The sequence below is a fragment of the Camarhynchus parvulus genome, chromosome 12 (assembly GCF_901933205.1).
Source record: "Camarhynchus parvulus chromosome 12, STF_HiC, whole genome shotgun sequence".
Taxonomy (NCBI): domain Eukaryota; kingdom Metazoa; phylum Chordata; class Aves; order Passeriformes; family Thraupidae; genus Camarhynchus; species Camarhynchus parvulus.
This window is the reverse complement of record NC_044582.1, coordinates 12,422,824-12,443,775: the sequence shown is the minus strand read 5'-3', so window position 1 is coordinate 12,443,775 and position 20,952 is coordinate 12,422,824. Positions and strand designations below refer to the sequence as shown.

The following is a 20,952-nucleotide window of genomic DNA, read 5'->3' as shown; positions in this document are numbered from 1 at the left end:
GAGATGCTGGCCTGCATCCTGAATTAATTGTTGCTATACCTGTGGGGCTGAGTAGCTATCCCTAAGGTCAGTAGTCTATTTTGAATGTTAGAAGTCTGTATTGTATTCCAAAATACTTAATAAAGCAGCCTTAAATTGCTTATATTAAAAAAAATTAATGATATTAATGGCAATAAAAACTTAGATTTAATCATTGCATTTTCATGACTTGAACTTCAAAAGTTTTGATGACATCCTACATTTATTTAGAATGTAAGTCACAGTTATTCAGTCATTATCAAATGTTAGCCTTCTCAGTTGAATCTGTTCCTTGAAAAGATTTGCAAAAAATACTTGTTTCTTGTGGCCCTACAGAAAAGAGACTCTTGTTTTTGTTCTACAACATGAACAAAAAGGCAACCTGCCTTAAATTCTGGTATTGATGTAAGAGGAGTTAATATTGGGAAATTGAATTACTTTCATGTGCTCTAAATATAAGTTTCAAGACAGTTAATTTCAGAATGGCGTTTCTCAGCAGATGTGTGGAATTTATAATAGGTCTCATCCTCACTATGAGCCTTAATATACAATTATATAAAAATTCTAGAAATGTCAAGTAGGGAGAAATTCTTAATGCAAATCAATAACAATTTGGCCGTATTGCTAGATCAGTTGTATTTTGAGGTTTGTAATTTTTCAATGAATAGACAATAATGTTTTACATAAGCATTGTAATTTCTTTTTATATTGATTTGTCTTGATAGTTCCTTTAGTTTTTGGCATGACTATTATTTGTTTGACACCACCACCTAGCGAATGTCGTTCTTGTCATTAGCTGCAGTGCAACTTCCTGCTCACACATAGAAGATGCCTTGCCAATAATACCAAAAGCAGGACAAAATATGATCTCCCTTTTACAGATGGTCTGCTTAATGTGAGTACTTACCTTGGCTTCTGGGCAGAATTGTACAATGCGTGCTGGAAACTTTGCTGCCATAGCCACATTGTCACTGCTTCTTTTGGGATTCAAATTGAAGCCTTTTGGATTCTCTGTGTATAAACTGCAAAAGCAGCTCTTGCTTTGAGCTGTAGTATTGTGTACCTTGCACCTCAATGGGGTGACAAGTTCTGTCACCAGTACGCTGTTATGAAGAGCTAATAATAAGTCTAATAACAAGACTGTGTTTAGCTAATAACAAGCTAAACACAATCTTCCAAGCTGTGTTTCTTTAATCCTCCATTCAAAACAGTTTCTTGGATATTTAGAGCCTTGCTTTGGTGGGGGCTCATGTATTCAGGCTCATGTTTTGTATTAAGGTCCAGAAAAGAGTTGAGTGCAGGAATCATGTTGCTGCAGAAGCCCGAGTCTCTGCGGTTGGAGCAGCTTATCTTCCCATCTTCTCATGCTTCTCTCCATTGTTTCTTTGCCACAGGATTTGGAAATCTCATTACTGCTCCCTTCCTTCAGGCCCAGAGATCCCTCTTCTGTCGCACTTGTGAGTTTCCAGGGTGATGAAGTGATTGGGTTTGGGTGGGGGTTTGTGCTTGGTGTGTATTTTCAGTGGCTCTTCACTACCCTTGTGCATTGCTGGGTTCTTTACTCACATGCATTCACACAGCTGAGGACAAACTGCAAAGAATGTTCTGGTTGTTCTGACCACTCCTGTGATCCCCTGAATTTTATTGGTGCAAATTATTGTATCTTGATAATCAAGGGCCTGTATCACGTGCTAGCTCAAACAACAGGTTCATTTGGTTTGCTCAATTTGTGTGTATGTAATATTGTTTATACAGGTACTGTTGAGTGAGCACATATACTCTTAGGGGTAACACAAATTAATTCCACTCCCATCATAGAATCTCTCCATGGATTTATCACAAAGTGCTGCAGTTGTGAGTGATTCCATGCTCTCATGAGAAGCATGAGATTAAATTCTGTCACTACTGTACTGTTTTTAATTAATTTAACCTCCAAACTAATCATTTCCCAGTGTCAGTTTCTTTCTCTTTGGTCAGTAGATAAATTAGTTAATGGCAAATTAATTAGTTAATGTAGTCAATGTTTAAAAGCTCCATAAAATGGATAAGAATGACTGGTGCAGTTTCTGTAAATGTTGCAGAAGTAGGCGTTCGTGTCTTTTAACAGGAAAAACAGGAGTTGCATTTTTGCATTAGTTGCTTGACTGCTACTGTTGAATTAACTGTGGAACATGCTCAGCTACAAAACAAGAGTGGAAGCTGAAATATTGTAGTGCCAATAGCTAGATCCTGGAGTGATGTTTTTGTGATAGTTTGGAGAATAACAAAACCAAACAGGAATAACTCTGACCAAGCTGAAAAGAATTGAACTGTGCTGTGTGCTGGGGAATGGGCTTTTTTTTTTTGGAAGATTAATTAAGGTATCTCAAAAATAAACTTTTTTTTTCAGTTTTTTGAAAGAGTCTGAAGTCCTTAACATTATCTATTAATTCATTACTTAGTTTAGTCTGTGCATTCTTACTGAAAATGGTGAATAACAGGGAAACAAATACAGTAGAGAGAGGACTGTTGCACTTTTACTGTTTCAATGTAGAAGGCTCATGCATTTGGGTTTCCTGGGAGAGAAGCCTTACAAGGAAGGCTTAAATAGGCAGGAGAGCAGTGACCCTTGAAGAGACCCATTACCTGAGTTGGCAATGTCTTCTCATTCTCAAGTCCTGGCCCTCAGCTTTCCCAAAAGTGAGAAGCTGGAGCTCATTGCAGTGTGTGACACTGAAAAAGACAGAGGGCGGTGCTGGGGTACAGCCAGTCACCACAGTCCCATTTAGCAGTATCTGTGTTCTGAAAAAAGGTATTTGTAATTCAGTACTGGTGGAACACAGGGGGTTAAGACTGAGCTGTGTCTGCCCAGGGGCTTGGGGAGATCACCAAGCATAGGTCAGACAGGATGCAAACCCCTCTGGTCTGGGGAAGTTGAATATACTTGAAAAAAATGGCTTCTTGGACAGGTGGAACCCTGGTCTCTCATATATCAAATCAGGTTGTTTCTGCCTTCTGTAGGGGCTGGCACCTACTGGTTGTTAATAATCCAGACAAGTTGGATTTCAGGATACTTCCAGAGAAGCCAATATTGAGTCAGAGTGTCTCTGCTGATAACAATGACTGCTGAACTGGACTTGGGAAATGTTTGCCTGCAATATTTTCCACTAAATGAGTCAGTGTAGTAGTTGGAAAAATTGCATGTTGCTATACCAAAATTAATTTTAAATCTCATTAATTATTTGAACTAGTCTGACAATGAAATGTACACCTTGCCTTCTGTACATTGTCAGTTGCCATATTAAGAACTTCAACACTTGAGTTTGATTAAAATTGTTTTAAATTGGATTTACTGGCTTTAATATAGATACTGGCTCAATAGAGAGGATGCAATGCATGTTTTGCAAGTTTAATGAAGCATTTCAAATGACACTTTGTTATTAGTTTCAGAAGTGACAATGTGTTTCGTCGTGACTTTTTCTAAATCAAATGTAAATGGGAAAAACACTGGAAGTTATCCTGAGGGTGCTCAGATAGGAGGCAGCAAAAACTGTTTAAACTATTAATATATAGCAAATGGAATTACTTAGTAAGTGGTTGAATCCTTGCCAGTTAAATGGGTGTCAAAACAGATAATGGTTAGCATGATTGGAAAAGAGGTAATTTCTTCAAAATACAGTGGCTCATATGAAACAATTGCATACACAAAACTCACTAACATTTTAGAAAACTGTCTCCTGTTACACTGCATTTGATTGAACAGATTTAGTGTTTGTCACTATTTAGAGATACAGACTTGGACTTACTCTAATTTTTAGGAAAGATTTCTAGCTTCAGGAGAGCAGAGCCTGAAGAATGTCTTCTCTCAATACCTTATTTGTGTGAGGGTTTTGTGTGTTCTAGGAGACTTTAGTGAAGATTTATGCCTTGTTGGGTGTATATGAGGCTAATTCTGCTGTAGTTTGTGTTTAATACTTCATGGCATGCTCTGTGTCCCAGGTCAGTGTGTATAATTTGAAGGCTAATATGCTTTCTCAGTGCTTACAGGATTCTGCTCTTTGAAACTTGAATTTTGTTTTGTTGGTGTTGTTTTGTGTTTTTCTCTATCTCCCCCCCCACCCCCGTGCTACCTGCTCTTTAAGAAATAATGGTATTTCTCCTGTGATGACTCAGGTGTACTTTGAATTTTATCAGTGTTTCTTGTGTTTCATGCTTAATCTTTTCAAATGCAATTATCCATGTGATGTATTATAAGCTTCTGGGGAGAACAGAACATTTTAGTTTCTACATGAATAGCTTGTAAGAAAATGACTAAGTGGACCTGTTTATAGACCTAATGCACCAGGATTCAACTCTAAAAAGAATGTAAGAACAATGAACCCTGATTAACATTCTGTGGAAGCCAGTAGCTTTGATGTATGTATTTGTAGATGTCTGCAGAATACAGATAATCAGCATTTGAGGTGTGCAAATTAACGATCTACTTGACCAGTCATAATTACAGCACTGTAAGGGCAGAATGGCAGTGAGAAGTAATAAAATGGTTTTTAATCTCTTGCGCTGTAAATTATAATCTGTTTGTGGTTAAGAGAAAATGTTTTGGTGGCTGCAGCATCCCATTCATGTCGCTGCTAGGGGGGATTTTCTTACCTTCCAGATTTTACTTAGAGCAGGTATTGCTTAGGAATTTCCTCAAAGAAGAGAAGACACTAAAAATGTGCTTTATTTGTTGATTAAAGGTTGATCTGTCCATGGGGGTTTGGCTGTTACTCTGACTGCCTTTTTTAGTATTGAAAGACAGTGAGGGTTTATTTATGATGTTTTAGCTGCCTGCATTTTATTGAGATACTATGATATCGTGGCATTTTGAAATTTAACATATCTGTCTTCTGGTTTGTGGAAAGTATCTCCATTTGATTGTTGTGTCAGTTTCACCCAATTATTAGTCAGGGTTTTTACGTGCAGTATCTTTACTGTATTGTCTAACATTACTTTAAGTTTTTATATCCCCCCACAAAATTTTGATTAATTATACTCAATACAAATACAAGTGTTTCTTGTACTTAGGCTCTCTATTATAGCAACAGAAAGCATAAAATAGCAGATAAAATGTTCAGAAGAAAGAAGAATGGATTGAGGTCCTACACTGCTTACTGTGCTGGAGAAAATGTACAATGAATGCAAAGTGTGGGGAAGGTCCTGGTAGATCCCAAGGGAAAGACTGGCATTGCTCTGGCTGTTGGTGCTCGTACACCAATGAAATGTTGTGCTGAACACCCTGTGTGTTTCACTTCTTGTGCCAGGTGTTTCTCTTGCTTTGAGCTGGGATCCAGCCTTAGGGAACTGTACTCAGGCTACCTGGACCACGTCCATAACTCAGCAGGAATAGGAGCCATCATTTCCACTACAGTGAGTACAAGTAAAGTTAAGTAGAAAAGATGGTCTGTCCAGAAGTCTGCAAGAGTTAATTGCACATATCTGATAACACAATTCAGTGATTTTGGTCTGCTGGTTGCTCTAGTTACTATTACTATTTTCTCTCTATTATTTATGAGAATAAATAATTGTTTTGATAACTGTTCTGTGAACACTTGAACAATAATTTTGTCTTGAAGAGTATTTTCAGCAGCTATCTGCTTTTGTAACAATTTTGGTAACATATCAAACAGCTTCAGTATTTAAGAAAAGAATGAAGTTCCTGAGGTCTTAATAGCTGCACTTTCATTGAATTGATAGTAAATGAGGAATATTGTGAATTTGGAGATAGAAACTTGGCAAGATTGAGAATTGCTGGTGTGTTTTTTCTGCTTCCACATGAAGAATAACTTTTCCATTCATTTGTTTCATTTTTAGCTTGGCCAAATACACTGAAAATTCGGATGTGGTGCAGGCTTGCAGTTCAGGCTATTAAATATAAGCTATATTTAAAACCTCATACAATTTTAGTAGCTTTCCCAGTAATGTTAACAGAATTGTCTCAACCTTTGCTATGTTGTTTAAAGTGCTGACAAAAAAGGAATCCTGAACTATAGCAAATACAGATTTCTTTTATTTCTATACAGAACTGCCATTCTCTTGTTTCTATCCTACTTTGATCATTATAGTCAAATAGTTTCAACCATATTCCTTTCATTGACTTCTTTTTCTTTCAGCTAGAGTTAGTCCTGTTGCACTGGTGCTATTCAGGAGAAGATGAACTGATAGTAACTCTGCTGTGTCTCTCTTGTGACCACACCAAAGTACTTTAGACCTTCCTAATCTTGCACTGTGTGATAAAAGCTTTAATGTCCTTTGCTGTTGCCCTGATACCAGTGCAGCTGCCTCACCCGTGGTTCTTGTTATCCCATCACTAACATCACATTCCTTATGTTGGCTAACTTGAAAAAATCTGCTAAAAAAATTTCCAGTGATAACTGGCAGGAGAGGCAGCGCTGTTTCACAGCAAATGCTTGTGAATAATTTGAAGCAAACACACATCTGTCTTCTATTTAAGTGAGAGTGTGTTTCTGTGATTCTTAAGTGTCTTTCTTCATCTGAAGCAGGCACCTGAAGACCAAGAAGTAGTTAGAATGGAATAAATGTTTTAAATTGGAGAGAAGGATTTATTTGCCTCTAAGTAGAATTTCACAATCTCTGGACAGATGCTTTTCCCAGTTAATTCTCTCCAATGTACACACTCCATCTGACAGTCAGGATATGTTTTTTGTTGTCAGATGATCTTCCTCTGTGCATTGAAGCTTCTTGACACTCTGCCTTGCTGGGAAGTGTAACTCTAGCAGGAAAGCAAGATGGAAAACAAAAAACAGCAAAGAAAATGTAGGATTCCCTTAGGGCAGTAAGTTTTGCTTTTATGTAGCAGCCATTTTCTGACAGGACACATAACAAATTCCTTGTATTTTTTCCTTGTGTGACTCTCCATGTTCCACACAAGGCATACAGAGATGTTTATGCCTTTTTCTACTTCATTAAAGCACTTCCTGGAGGAACAGTTCCTTTCCTCTCTATGGCTTTGCATGGCTTGTTTTGTATAGAAGTACAAAGATGGGGGAGGTTAATGCTATTACTTAATTCAACAGGAACAAAATATGTGGTTTTTTAAGTACTATATAGGAGCAGGCTTGCAGGCAGGATGGGAGAATGTAAGTGAATACAGCTCTTACAGGCATCGGGTTTATAGACAGTAAGTATTTATCAAGCAAGACAAAAGCCATATCTATGTGAATATAAATTATATCCTGAAATTTGATTGCTTGTAAATGTGTACTGATCTGAAACATTCTTCAAAATGGTAGAAATTATTAATTCTTGTCTTTTATAATGCCTATGTTTTCATCAGAATATCTCTGAATAGAATTCTCTTCACTTTGACATAATAATAACATGGAGATCAGGAATGTCACTGGCAGAACTGATGGACCTAGGGTGTTTTCAAGTTGTATATGTTTATATACATACCATATATATTTGTTTAAAACCAGACTCCTCTCCAGAGACTATCAGTAAGGATTTGATGAATTTTATTCTTTGGAGAGGTGGAGTTTGTAAAAAAATGGTGAAAAGGCGATTCAAAAGATACTAAACAGTAGTAATTAGCTTAGAATTTTATGGCAAGAAACCATTTTAGCATAGTTCTTTTCAGCTTTTGTGAGACAGGTACCTTGTGAATAGTATTGAAAAATATGTTAGTCTAAAGATGATTTTTATGTTGTTTTGTTTTAGCTAGGGCAGTGTCAGATGTCCCATATTGCTCTGTCATACAGAGAGAAGTCGAATAAGCAGAATTAGAAACTTTTTTTTCTTTAGATGGTCCTCTTTATTGTCCCAAAAGAAACATGGAGAATGCTTTTTAGGTTAATGTTTCTGCAAAGCTCTCATTTATGGTGTTTCAGATGGTTCAGATGTCATTCCCATGTATGAGAAATGGATCCAGACCACTGCTGCTCTTCCTCTCAAAGCCAGATTTCCCTGAACTAAAGAGGAGATGTGGGGCACTGATGTATACCAGGCCGATAACAGAATGTAGACATCATGGCATGTGCAATGAAAATTTACTGAACAATGAAATAGATATTGACAACACAGATTTCTTAGAGAAAGACAAATGACACGTGACATAATAGAAACATGAAGTGCAGTGCTTTGTGTTACAAATAAACAACTCCCTTGAGAAGCATCTTGTTAAATGGAGACATTGCTTCCACTGGATTGAAATGCACATTTTTACAACTTCTGCTTTTCTTAGGACAGCATATTTATATTAGGAAAAAGCTTTCTTTGATTCCTCTGAATGCAGATACGCCGCTGAAGGTTCTCACGTTGGTGTAATTATTCTTCCTTAGGAATTACTATCCTGTAACACTGATTTATATCAGTAAAATATAGCTGTTCTATGGCTTTTATTGGTGGATCAAGTGAATACTACAGCACTAGTTAAGGTATTTCAGCTTAGAAAACTGTTCTATTGGTGGGTCTGGGTAGCAGAAAGTTTGCTGTAGTATCATCCTTAAGATAACTACAACCCAGGACTGTACTGCTGCTGCTACAGTTTATCTATCACATGTAGAGTGTGTTGTTAGGGAAAAGAGAAATTTCCCCATAAAAATTGTCTTTGCTGAGAAGTTTGATCAGTGATTTCACCTTATTTCTAATGACTGATATAGCAGGGCCACTGCAGACCTTATGTATATACAGATTTTATGATTTTGAATTCTGGTCAAAACCAAGCTTTACACATCAACTATCTGTGTTCTTTTTTAAGCTAGACTTCTAAGCCTAGTAATGCTTAGAAAGTGTCATTTAAGATAAAAGGGGGTAGTTGAGAGAAAAGACTTTGGACATAAAGGTTAATAAACATTATAAATACTCAACGTTGGTCTAATTTTCTTCATTTTGAGAGGTCTTGCAAACTTGAGTTTTGAATGCTGGCTTTCCTCTTTTGAAGGTTGTGTGCTTGTTTTAGGGGTGCGTGGCAAATGGGTTAGCTTTAAAGAATTATCAGGCATGTACTTTTTTCATGTGATTTGAGCATGTTGCACTTTGGAGTGGCTTAGTTCTTTCTGTATTTAGGGATGTTGTGTAGGATAGAATGTTCTAGGTGTCAGAATGATCTGGGAGAACTGGCACATACAGGCTTCCAAAGTCCTTTGGGATCTTTGGAATTTTTTGGGCATTAAATAAGGGAATTAGAAGAGAAAAGGCGAAAAGGAAAAAATAAAGCCTGCCCTAGAGCACTCACTGGGGACACTATCATTTTTATTTAAGGTAATTGTGGAAGGTGGTAAAAGAGAGTTTTAAAAGATTTGATGTTATTGCCTGTTTTCTCAGACTTCCTGCTGTCTGCTGATGACAGCTGCTTCATTGAGATTATTGGTTGTAGCTTTTATTGTAAGAGTCTGGAAGCTGTTAATAAATAATGTATGAATAAACCAAATAGAAGTATATCCATATCTGCTTCATTAGCAAACAGACTTCCAGGAATATACCAACTTTTTGAACTTGCAATAGCTAAAGTCAGTCCTTAATATGTGCAACAAATTTGTTTCATGCTTTTGTCCCCAAATGACACCCTTGTACTCCTATGAGTGACTTTTCAATGGGAAGCTTTGCATGAAAATAATGGCAAATAGGTGATGTGGCAAGAATCTCCAAATTAATTGTGTAATTTAAAAAATAATTATTTATCAAGTGAATATAATTTTACTTTGACTTGTACTTGACTGGGAATTCCTGTACTTTTTAGTAAGATGCTGAAGACAAGAACATATGACCTCAAAATAATCATGATGCTACCTAACTCTGGCTGCATTGCTGTCTTTGTATGTACTGGATTAGTTTTTGATTGACTTAATATATTTCTTTCCACTCTTTGTACATGTTTATATTTTTCTTGTCTCACCTATTTGTGTATTTCTACACCTTCAGTTCATTGATGTTCTTTATGGATTTGTTCTTTTACAGCAAATTGCCTTGTGTAAGGCTTAGGTATTTCCAGCAGTGGACTGAACCATCGGAAATCCTTTTTTTCGGATGCAAATTCTTGGATGTAATAATAGTTTTTGCTTCAGTTACAAATCCATTTGATTCATAAAACTTGACCTCTTCATCAGCAGTTAAGCATGTTGGATCACTGTGGGGTACCTTCTTGTTGGTAGGCTGGGAAGAGTCTATTTAGGACTAGATTTAGGTCTATTTTCTAAAATGTAAGTAACCCTTTGTGCCTTATTTGTATCTTTGATTCCATATCTGTTAATTGCAAGGGAATGCAATTAGCAGTGGTTGTTGTTGTTGCACTATGAAAGGCATTTAATTCACCTCTCTCCTTTCCAGCCTTGGCCCCCTAGGCCCTTCCAAAAAACCCATAAAAACATCCCAAACAATCTCTAAACTCCCAAGACGGTAAAAGGACTGTGGGTTTTGGGATAACTTTTAGAGAAACTTATTCTCAGTATCTTTTCTGAAGCTATGTGCAATCACCTGTACTGTATCATCTCCTATTTGCCTACTACTGCACAGTTCCACTGATGTGGAAACGTCTCATGGAAAAGAAATTCAAGATTGTTATCTTTTTACTGCACTGAAAAATATCTAGAGTTTTACAAAGCTTTCAGTAAATTATTTGCAGTCCATTTAGGGAAGCTGGCTGAGCTATCAATAGATAAGTCAGGTTTCTGCTTGTCTGAGGTATCCTTAAAACCCTGAATTTTCTACTTGAATTTAACAGTGGCAGTTATTCCAGAGTAAGCACTGAAAAAAACACTGCATATTTTTCTCTAGATCTTCTTTGCTGAAATTGTAATGAAGGCTGCTGAGAGCATTTATTTTTGATAATATAAAATTTTTATTTTACTTTTAAAGTAACACACTGGTTTAGAGACTTCTTTCAGATCTGAGAGTTCCTTAGTTACTCTGCTGCAAAAATAATAGTATTTTCAGCTTTTGAGACAGAAGGTAGTTTAGATCTTGCCTTTTTACTTTTATGGTTCATAATCAGGTCCTGTATTCCCTGTGGCCCTCCAGGGAAAGGAGCATCTCAAACTCTTGGTGTACAAGTCCTGTGGATCTTGTGGTTAGCCCCCCATGGGGAATTTCCTTCTGCTGATGAACTATTTCTGACCACTGAAATCTAACAGGTGAGCTTTCTCCAGAAAGAGATGGAGTAGTTCTCACTAAATTAATCTTTGCATTAACTCTTGATTAGAAGAAATACTGAAGGTGGCATTATGGCATTATGTTTTGTAAGGAGTGCTCGCATGATCTATAATTAATGTCATTAATGGGCTATTATAGTTGGCAACAAAAGGTAACAAGAACTAAACTATTAATAAATTCTTTATTTTATTACATACAAGTATTTCCCTAGACTTTCCTCTGCACATCTATTACTGGTAAATTTTTTAAGTGGAACACAAGGCCCAGGTAGAATGATTTGAGCCATGCCTGAGCTGCTTAGGGTTGTTAAATATGCAATAAATAATTTAAGAATAATAAGATCAATTTAAGATGAGTAAGAGATTTTAAGATCACACAAATTCCGTATAAACATTTTACAATCAAACTTTAGGCTTTACAGTTGGAAGGCCTACCCTGCATAATGAAAAGACTAAATTTAAATAAACAGACTTATAGCTTTTGAGGCACTGTTACGCACAGAGGGCATGTAAGAGGATGTAATTGAAATATTTAAGTACAGACAATATTTGTGAAAGATACATCCATCATTTTCCTGGATAAATGAAATTGCAGTGGGTTGCTGTTTGTTTTTATAAGCTGTGCTGCATCTGGCTATTAAGTTGACTTCTAACAGTGTGTGTAAAGGAATACCTTGCCCTTCATTAGTTCAATCTAAAATTCAAATTCTTAGAGCAGTGTGTAATGGCATTGGAAGTACTCAGACAAATTAAATGATTCAGTATGGTAACTTTGAAGAATCTCATTACCATGCAGGGAATAATTTTTATCATCTGGCAAAAAGACAAAACTGTGAATTTTACAGTGACTGCTTTCTTTTGTAACATTTTGTTACATGGGGTTTGCTTTACTGTTAATCCATGCTCAAATCTAAGGTCATAAATGCTTATCTAATGTTACTGACTTTTAATGCACATACAGATTTTAATCTGCCTATTCCTCTCTTTTGCACATGTTACTGTGGTCTCTGCTGGAGCAATTATTGTTTTGATGCAGTTTTGAATCATGACTTTGAGATTTGTACCTACCTGTCTGTGTAGCACCATTATAATTTGTAACATAATTATGGATTTAAGGCATTTAAAAATCTATACATGGTGAATGTGATGCCTGGAAGATACCTGTGCTGTATTCAGTTTGTCAGTATTTTCATCATCTTTTGTTGCTGTGAATGTTTATAAACCAGATTAATTTATCCCTTGAAAAATTTTAGTCTCTTTCCAGTAGCAAATGTCAGGACTCTGATAACCTTTATTAATATTTTCTCTGAAATATTGAAAATTCACCAAGTTGAAAATGGCATCTGGGCTGTGTGTCCACCCGTCAATAACTGCTATTGAGTTGGGTGAAGTTGCTTCCAGGACTGAAGAGAATTCCATGCCTGGCTGACAGCAGGTCACTGCCTCAGGCTGCCAGGGGGATGAACTGAAGTTGCAGCAACGCTTTGGAAGGAAAGTTGGAGAGAGCTGCTGGGTAAAAGAACTTTCCACTGTGCTTATATTTTCTGTCTAACCTTGAGAGCCTCAGATGTCATTCTTCTGGTGCATTCCTTTTGGAGAAATCTGGGCTGCTTTGAAGTTACTGCAAGTTCACTGATTCTAGATCTGCAGTTCCTGGCTATGTATTCCCATTTAGCTAATGAATTTGGATTGCAGAACACTACATTTTCTGCCCCTTTTTTGGTCATTTTGGGTTTTAAATTTTTAAATTTATTTTATTTTTATTATAAGTCAATAAGGAAAAGGTTAAAAATTACTATGCTTAAGGCAGCTCTCAATCTGAAGATTTTTGTAGACATGCAGGAAGGTGATCAGGGCATTGCCAACAACCTGTCGTTAATCCTTTACATGTTCTTAGAATGCTTGTGCATAATGAACCTTTGCCTGAAATTATTGTAGGCAGGGAAGAAACCTCCCCAGATAAGCACGAAAAATACAGTGGATCTTTCTAGGTGCTTCTTTCCTGAACATTTTATGGCTTATTCCCAAGTGAAATTGAAAACCATCAGGTCAGCAGCTGCCTGCCCTGGCAGGGGCCTGGCTGATCAGAGTATTTGAGAGTTTGGGAATTCTGCATAGCCTTAGATTTCACATTGTGACAGAAATTTGTTTGCTGCTTTATCATGTGTAGCAAACCATGGTCTGAAATCTCTGGTTGACATGGACATGCTCTTAGAGAAGAAAAAAGAAGCATGAAAGTCAAAATCCATTAGGCAGTTTCAGGAATGGGGTTACAGTAGTGGGTGTGGCATGACATGGTGACATAAACTATGTGTCTGTGAAGTTATCAAATCAAATCTTGACTTGATACTTCATTTGTAGCCTTTGGGAAAATAGTCATTGAAACTTAAAGGTTTGCTTGGCTATGGCCTGGTTCCTTTTGGCTGATTCTAGTCCTTGTTTCTCTTCTGGTGATATACAAGCTATTAGACTTCCAGGTGTTGTTAAAACATGACTCTGGACTTAAAGAAAGCCACCCTAAGTACAGGAGAAAGTGACTCACTGAAGTTTTGCCTTATTTGGTCAGAATTCTGAGCATTCATCTTTTTGGAAAATTCCCATTTCTCTCTGCTAGCTGAGGTACAGAAAGTATTTATTGTACTGAATTAGACTCAGAAGGACTCCTGGGAGCTACAGGTTCAAAGTTCAGCCTACAAAGTTGTGGTTGAGAAACTTTATCCTCTGTGTATGCTCAGGGATGTATTGTGTGAGTTTGTTTGTTTTTGTGGTGATGTTTTTTTTCTTTTTCTGAAAATGATATAGTAGATAGAGGAACTATTTTAAAGAGGATAAATGAAGTTCCAGGCCTTTCAAATGAGAAGCAAGACATTCCCCCAAAACTGAGGAAGCATGAGGAAATGGGGCATGAATATGTCTCAAGTTGATAAATATTTCATGTTTTTTCTTTTCCTTGGGTTTACTCTGTTTTCTGGCACTTGGACTTGCAGCAAACCTTAGGATATGAGTATGACTGTCTCCTTTAGTTATATGTCTACTTCTTGGAGAAAAAGTTCTTCTCCAAGTACAGTCTCCTTGTAAAATGCTGCAGTTTGATATCCTACCTTTTTGGAAAATAATGACCTGGGAAGTACAAGCTAAGTCCTGCCTTGCTCTAAAAAAGAGGAAAGCTGGTTGTTTTCACAGGCCAAGCTTTGTCATCCTCACACATCAATGCTGTGAATCAGGAGGTAAATTCAATAGGCTCTTTTGTGTTGTTGACTTTTCTTTAGAGAAACTTCTGAAATGCAAGAATTTCAGATAAAAATATAAAATAAACGTGCCATGGTCAAGGCAAGGATCAGACCAGTTCACTGTCTCTCTCATTTGTTTCAAGAGTTTTTGTAAATTTGCTGCATTCTTCAGTATTTGTGCAGAGTTCAGCCCAAACTGAGTACCTTAAACAATGCACTGTTCAGTATTGCAACAAATCCCAAGCTTTTCTTCCATGATTTCAAGAAATCTTTATCTTCTCATAAAGGATTTTTTAGAAAATCCTGGGGAAGAAGAGAGCCTACAAGAAAGATGGAAAGAGACTACTTACAAGGGCATGTAGTAACAGGAGTAGGAGGAATGAATTCAAACTGAGAGTAGCTTTAGATTGGGTATAAGGAAGAATTTCTTCCCTGTGAAGGTGGGGAGGCCCTGGCACAGGGTGCCCAGAGAAGCTGTGGCTGCCCCATCCCTGGAAGTGTTCAAGGCCAGGTTGGACAGGGCTTGGAGCAACCTGGGGTAGGGGAAAGTGTCCCTGACCATGGCAGGGGATGATATGAGATGATCTTTGAAGGTCTCTTCCAACCCACAACATTCCATGATTCTATGATTAGAAAAATGATTAAGGCTGAAAACAGATTTTTGCTTTTCTCCTTGGATCTCTACATTTTGGATGTGAGGGTTCTGGATACAAACTGTTTCCCAAAACTTAAGTGTTTTGATATTCCTCTCTTGATGGCATTCCCTAAAGATTCAGTTCCTGAAGTTTTTGTATTATCTTCAAGAATCAGAATTTTAGGATGGTTTCATAGTGACCAAATATAGTCATTGTGTTATAATAGGCCTTACCTCAAAGCATTGCAATAAATTGTTATGAGGTCCTTCCAAATGTTTTTGAAATTTCTATATCTTCTAGCAGTCTGAAATTTTCCCCAGATGTCTGATAAACACAAGATTTCAAGCAATATAGTAGACGTGGCAGACACTAAATTCTGCAGAATGTAAATTACAGTCACTGTGCCCATAAATCCTCTTGGCATTTTTCTCCTGTAGGCTCAGCACAGTGTTACTCCAGCGAGTCCCATTTACCAGGAGTCTGGAATTTAACTGATGAGATACCAGTTAAAAAATCTCAAGCAGGTCACTAGAAGCTCTCGATGTTACAAAATTTACTTGCTACTTTAGGTCTTTGATTTTTCTCATTTGATTTTGTGTTTTGGATTGTTCTAATGTCAGCAAACTCTAGCAGTAGATGTTAAAAAAAGTATCCATCCCAAAGTCTGTTCTAGTGGAAGCTGCTCTTAAATTACTTTTTTTTTTAGCAACTGCCACTTAAAAGCTTGTGCATATGGGTTTTAGAAAATTAGGGATTTCAATTTTCAAACAACTTCTCTGTGTTTTCAAATGACTATTCTGTGTTTTCAAATTGGTCCAAGCTCCTGGTACTCCCACACAATGGTAGAATTTTACAAGTATTTGAATTTCTCAATGTATTTTCATTTTTCACATTTTCAAGGTTTGACAAGCCACATTCCTGTAAATTGAATTACTTTAGTAAGGAGTGATTAAGCTGCAAATCAGGAATCCATTTGAAAGCTGCATTACAGACCGACAGGGAGGAAGTTCTCTGATCCAGGGAGCTTAAGGCCTGTAAGTGGAACCTGGAAACAGCCAGTGTGGGCAAGTAGGAGGACAAATTCAGGAACCTCCCCCCGTACACCCTGATAAAGGAATGTATCCTCCTCTCTTCAACATTGCAAATGCCAAATCCCTATAAAAACTTCCTGATAGATATAGAAAATTTATACTTTCTGCTCTGATTTTCCTGTATTTCTCTTTGAGTTCTCTTCATCCTCAAAGCTATGTGGTAATTTATGATAATTACTAATTTGCTGCATTAGGTTGTTATGAAAAGCCCACCAAAATAATCAAGTTTCTTGCTGCTCCATGTTCCTGCCCTGTAAACCTGAGCCAATAGTTTTGAGATTTAGATTCTTTGTGCTTTACCCCAAGGAGTCAAAATGGTGGAACTTAAAGTCAAAGCACAGGATAAACCTTCCTGGAACTGGGAACTGATGGAGTTTTAATGTAATGAGCTGAAATCCTGCCTATAACCTTCGACAGTTATTTTAAAATATCTTTCATGTGTCTCTCTGCTTTAGTCTTAAATAATGATTCTAAGAGAGATGCTGAGGAGTGAATGTGTGTGGTGTCAAGGAAGGTCAATTTACTGAAATATTGATGTAGTTCTAAAACATACCTGAAATATGTTCAAGAATAAAGCTTCTTAATTAGTAGATGTGTGAGCTTTTTGTTAACATTGCCTCTGTCAGTCTCTTCAAAGTATTGGCTTGCAAACTCGTGCTTATACTCATATATGTATAAATAAATTTATCTAAATTGGCCTCTAGAGTTACCTTCATGCTGGTAAATTGCTTGGCTCAAAAATAGGGGTATTTTTGCAGGCTAAAGACTGGAAGGTTTTAGCACCAGTCCTAGAGTGACCATCCTAGTGTGGTCACTAAGAGTCAAGTTTCCCTTTTAGAAGTCCTTAAGGTAGATATTTTTAAATCCCATGTCCCTACCAATCAGTTTTCCCTTCCTTCAAGCCTTTCTTTCCCATGTTAACTTCTTGTAATACCTAATGCTGTGCTTTTTGTTGTTAACTTTTTGTTTACCACTGAGAATGATGCTTTGGAAGAATAGAAGACAAAGTATGACTTTCTCTATTCTTCTGATTCAATAATTGATCCCAATTTACAAAATTACATTTCTGGAACAAAATATTTCATCTTTATAGAGGCTTATGTTACTTCTATAAAACCAAAAGTGTTTTATTGGATGACAATAATTGTATGGTTGGCAACTAAACAATAGATAAGTTACTGGCAAGCACAGAGTGGTACCTGGATAGAGGTGTTTAATAGAATCATTAAATACCATTAATTTAATAGAACTACTACTTAGAGCACTTTCCAGTGTTTTTAAACTCTCTGCAGACTGACAAAATGCCACATTAGGTTAGTTCTGTTCATGGTGGCTTTTTACTTACACTGAGAGAAATCTTCATGTCACTAATTTGCAATAATTGTGGATTGTTGCAGAATCTTGTCTCCTAAACACTGGCATATTTCTTACCCCAGGCTCATATTTCCTAATAACTCATTATCAAATCACATTTGGAGAAGGGACTGCTGAATTGCTTAGCTAGAATGCAGTCATAGGTTTGGCCTTACTCATGACCTTCACCAAATAATAAGAGGCAGCTGCATAGATCTTGTGCATGACAGGAATGTTAATCTCCATTCTCCTAGAGCACACCAGTGTAATTGATGGTGAAACGCATAGGGGCATATTGTCCCTTCCTTACACACTGCAAAATCACTCTAATCATGCTCTGCACTGAGCTATATGGTATAGGCTTTTTTGTTTTCTCAGGCTTGGAGCTAAAATCCTTGGGTGGCTAAAATAGGTTCTAACAACAAGCTCCTAGCAGTGTGCAAGAATGAGAAATATTTTTGCTTTTCCTAATCTTCAGACCATGCATTGCTTTACTGTATAGGTTTGGGAAGTTCATGTCAATTAATGTAGCCCTGTCAGAATTTTGATTAGCTGTAGCTATGTGATCTGTATGGATAGAGCTGGGACTTGTTCTAAAGCAGATCTAATGAAAAAATATTTGGAGTGAGGGTTAAAAGAAAACCTGAATGAAAAGAGGTAATGTTGAAGCTTTTCACCAAAGAAACATTTATTTTTTTCAAGATTCTGCTTTATGACAGAATTCCTATTTGGTGCTTATCATAAAATATGTTATATTTGTGGTAATGATTTCCAATCATGCAACTTTTTACTAAACTGTCAATTTGGCAACTAATTCTTCAACAGATAGCAGATGATTGATGCTCTAAATATTAATGATTATTGAATTAATTTTGGTTTGATGGTTTTGTGGCAAAAAAAAGTCAAATACCAATAGAGTTCTCCCAAACTGAACTGTTCTGTTCTGAGGAATTCAGTAAGGCTCCCATTGAGAGTACATCTCCTCTTCCCACACAACAAACACTTGTGCTTGAATTTCTCCACTGAATAATTTTGTGACCCTCTCCAGTGACATCCTCCAAGTTGTGTTTTCTTCCAGGTGACTGAATAATACATAGAAGAGGCCTCCTGCAACCTCCTGATGCAAGCAGGTGTTTCTCATATGAGCATTCTGCTCTGGTTGCTGAAACAAGAATAAGACCATCAGTGATTTCTTTGCAAGGTTGTGCAGCAATGAACAAAGAAATGAATACCAAAATCCATGTGACACATATTCACCGAGTCCTTAAACAGTGATTGCAAACACCTTTGGGGGAAAAAAACTCCACCCCAAATCAGGTAAATCATGTAACACTGACCTCCGTGAGTCCCTTAATCTACATGCCTTGTCTTTGAACTGGGAGCACAATATTGGTAATCAGAATGTTTTGCAAAGAAAATAAGGATTATTACAGACTCAGTAATGTGAAACAGCTTTAGGTACTCAGGACAAACTGCATATAAGGCTCTTTTGAATGTGAAATGAGGCTGGACAGTCCAATCCCCAGCAGGCAGAGCTGTGGTGATGGTTATTTCGTGATCTCTGATTGAGCTTATTCCTCTATAGCTCTTGCAAAAAATTTTTAATCCGACCACAAAAGCCAATTTTATGAAGCCAAGAGGCTTGGCATTGGTAAATAGAGTGCCCAGCTGTACACCCTGACCCCTGGAGAGGGATTGACTTTCTGCTGAAATATGTTGTTCTCCTGCTCTCTTCTGCTTTCCTGCTTGTAGCCTTCTGCATCTTCTAATTCTTCTCTAAGCTACTGTTATTTAATGGGGAGCTGAATTGTGCAGCTGGTGTGCCTATGAGAATTCTGAAATTAAAGTTTCATCAAGCCAGGATATCTCCAGACATTGAAGCCTTCGGTCTTTCCCATTGAAATGCATGTAGCAATAATGGAACCCCAAGTGACCCTGCAAGTGAGCTGGTAACTGTAACAGTAATTCCCCAGTGAAGTTATGTAATGAAATCAAACCTTTCAATACTGAACTGTTAGTTTTGCAGGGAGGAAACCTCACTGATTTTGAAGCTAAAAGAAAAATCTTACTATAAACCTTATAAATCTCCACTTCTTATAAGGAACTACCGTGATACTTCTGGTTTGGCAAGGGAAGGTTTATACATTAGTACACTGAAGGTTCGTACAGTTAGGCTTAATTTTCTTGTTCTTGCTCCTCTTTGACAGGGCTGTGGGTTTGTTTTGGTAATTGCAGTGGAGTGCAATGGAAATTATCCAAGAAAGCGTGAGACAGAGTATGTGGGTGGCACAAAATGTATCGAAGTATCAAAGCCTTGGGTTTACCACAAATTAATCATTCCTGGTCACAGGTTTTGGAGGTGGGGGGAAGTGTGATCTATTCCTACTCTGAAAATAAACTTCTTGGCTAATATAGGGGTGATCTGGTTGAAGAGGAGTCTCACTTGGTTTATCATTTCTTGAGTACTTCTCAGCCTCCAAGTTCCCAAGAACTGAGGTTATTTAGCACGCAGGTGATCATTGCAAAGAAGGAAAATACTATAATAACTTATTTTTTTTCCTTAGGCATAAACAGAACAGCTGAAAAAGAACTGATATTTGAACAAATTTCGAGGTTAGATAAGAAATACAAGGCTAGTTGAGCATGCAAATGGATCAGAAACCAAATAATCTTCTCAATATGAATAGGTTAGGAAAAACCTTGTGTCAGGCTACCCTTGCAGCTCCTGAGTTCTTTGATCACCTTTGCAGAGTAAAATGGCAAATGCAGATCTGACCTGGGTTTATCCTGCCAGAAGTAAAAATATGAATTAGATCACATGCAGGGTTGTTTGCTTGCACTTTGACTCACTGAGTGGCAGAAAATGTACATGCCGCAGGAAAGTGCATTTGTATTTTTATGAAGACAAAGAATTACCATCAGTCATTTTATGAAAAAACACCATTATTAAATATGTAATGGGAAAACCATTACTTGAAAAGCACTGTCTCCATTAATTGTTAATTTGCATTCTGTAAAAAATGTTTTGAGATTGCTACTTGTGCAATAGTTTAGCTCTGGAATGAACAAGTCTAGCAACTGATGTATTGGCAGACACATACCTAGTAAATTGGTTTTATATATTCACTGCTAAACAGCAGCTATCATATATGTGATATTCATCTCTCTTCTCTTGTATAAAGCTTTGGGTGGTCATTATTAATTCTTTATGGAAGTAACTATTGCTTTTTGATGATAGGGAAAAGGATTTGCTCTTTAATTTTGTGCTTTATTTGAGGAATTTCTACTTCTTTATCTATGTCAGAGAATTTTTTTCTTTTGTAATCATGTCACTTGCAATTGGGAAATAAAATTTAAAGTTTTACACTTTTAAGATAAATCTTTTTCTTGCTTTCCTGCCATGACCTCTGCTTTTCTCCAGTGACGTGAGGTCTTGTCCAGCAGGGGGTTACTCAAAGCTGACCAAATAGCAGGAGACATTTTCATTCTAGTGACAGAG

General features: G+C 37.1%; 1 protein-coding gene across 3 annotated transcripts in view; it reads left to right on the top strand.

Moving 5' to 3' along the window:
* Nucleotides 1-20,952, top strand: part of FHIT (fragile histidine triad diadenosine triphosphatase) — a 520,065-nt gene that overhangs the window by 60,636 nt on the left and 438,477 nt on the right. The window contains exon 3 of one of the 3 annotated variants that reach the window (XM_030956938.1): nucleotides 1,413-1,475. The exons of the other annotated variants lie outside the window; for them this stretch is intronic. The gene's annotated coding sequence lies outside the window, so the exon portion shown is untranslated. The remainder of the gene's footprint in view (nucleotides 1-1,412; nucleotides 1,476-20,952) is intronic. 3 annotated transcript variants of the gene reach the window in all.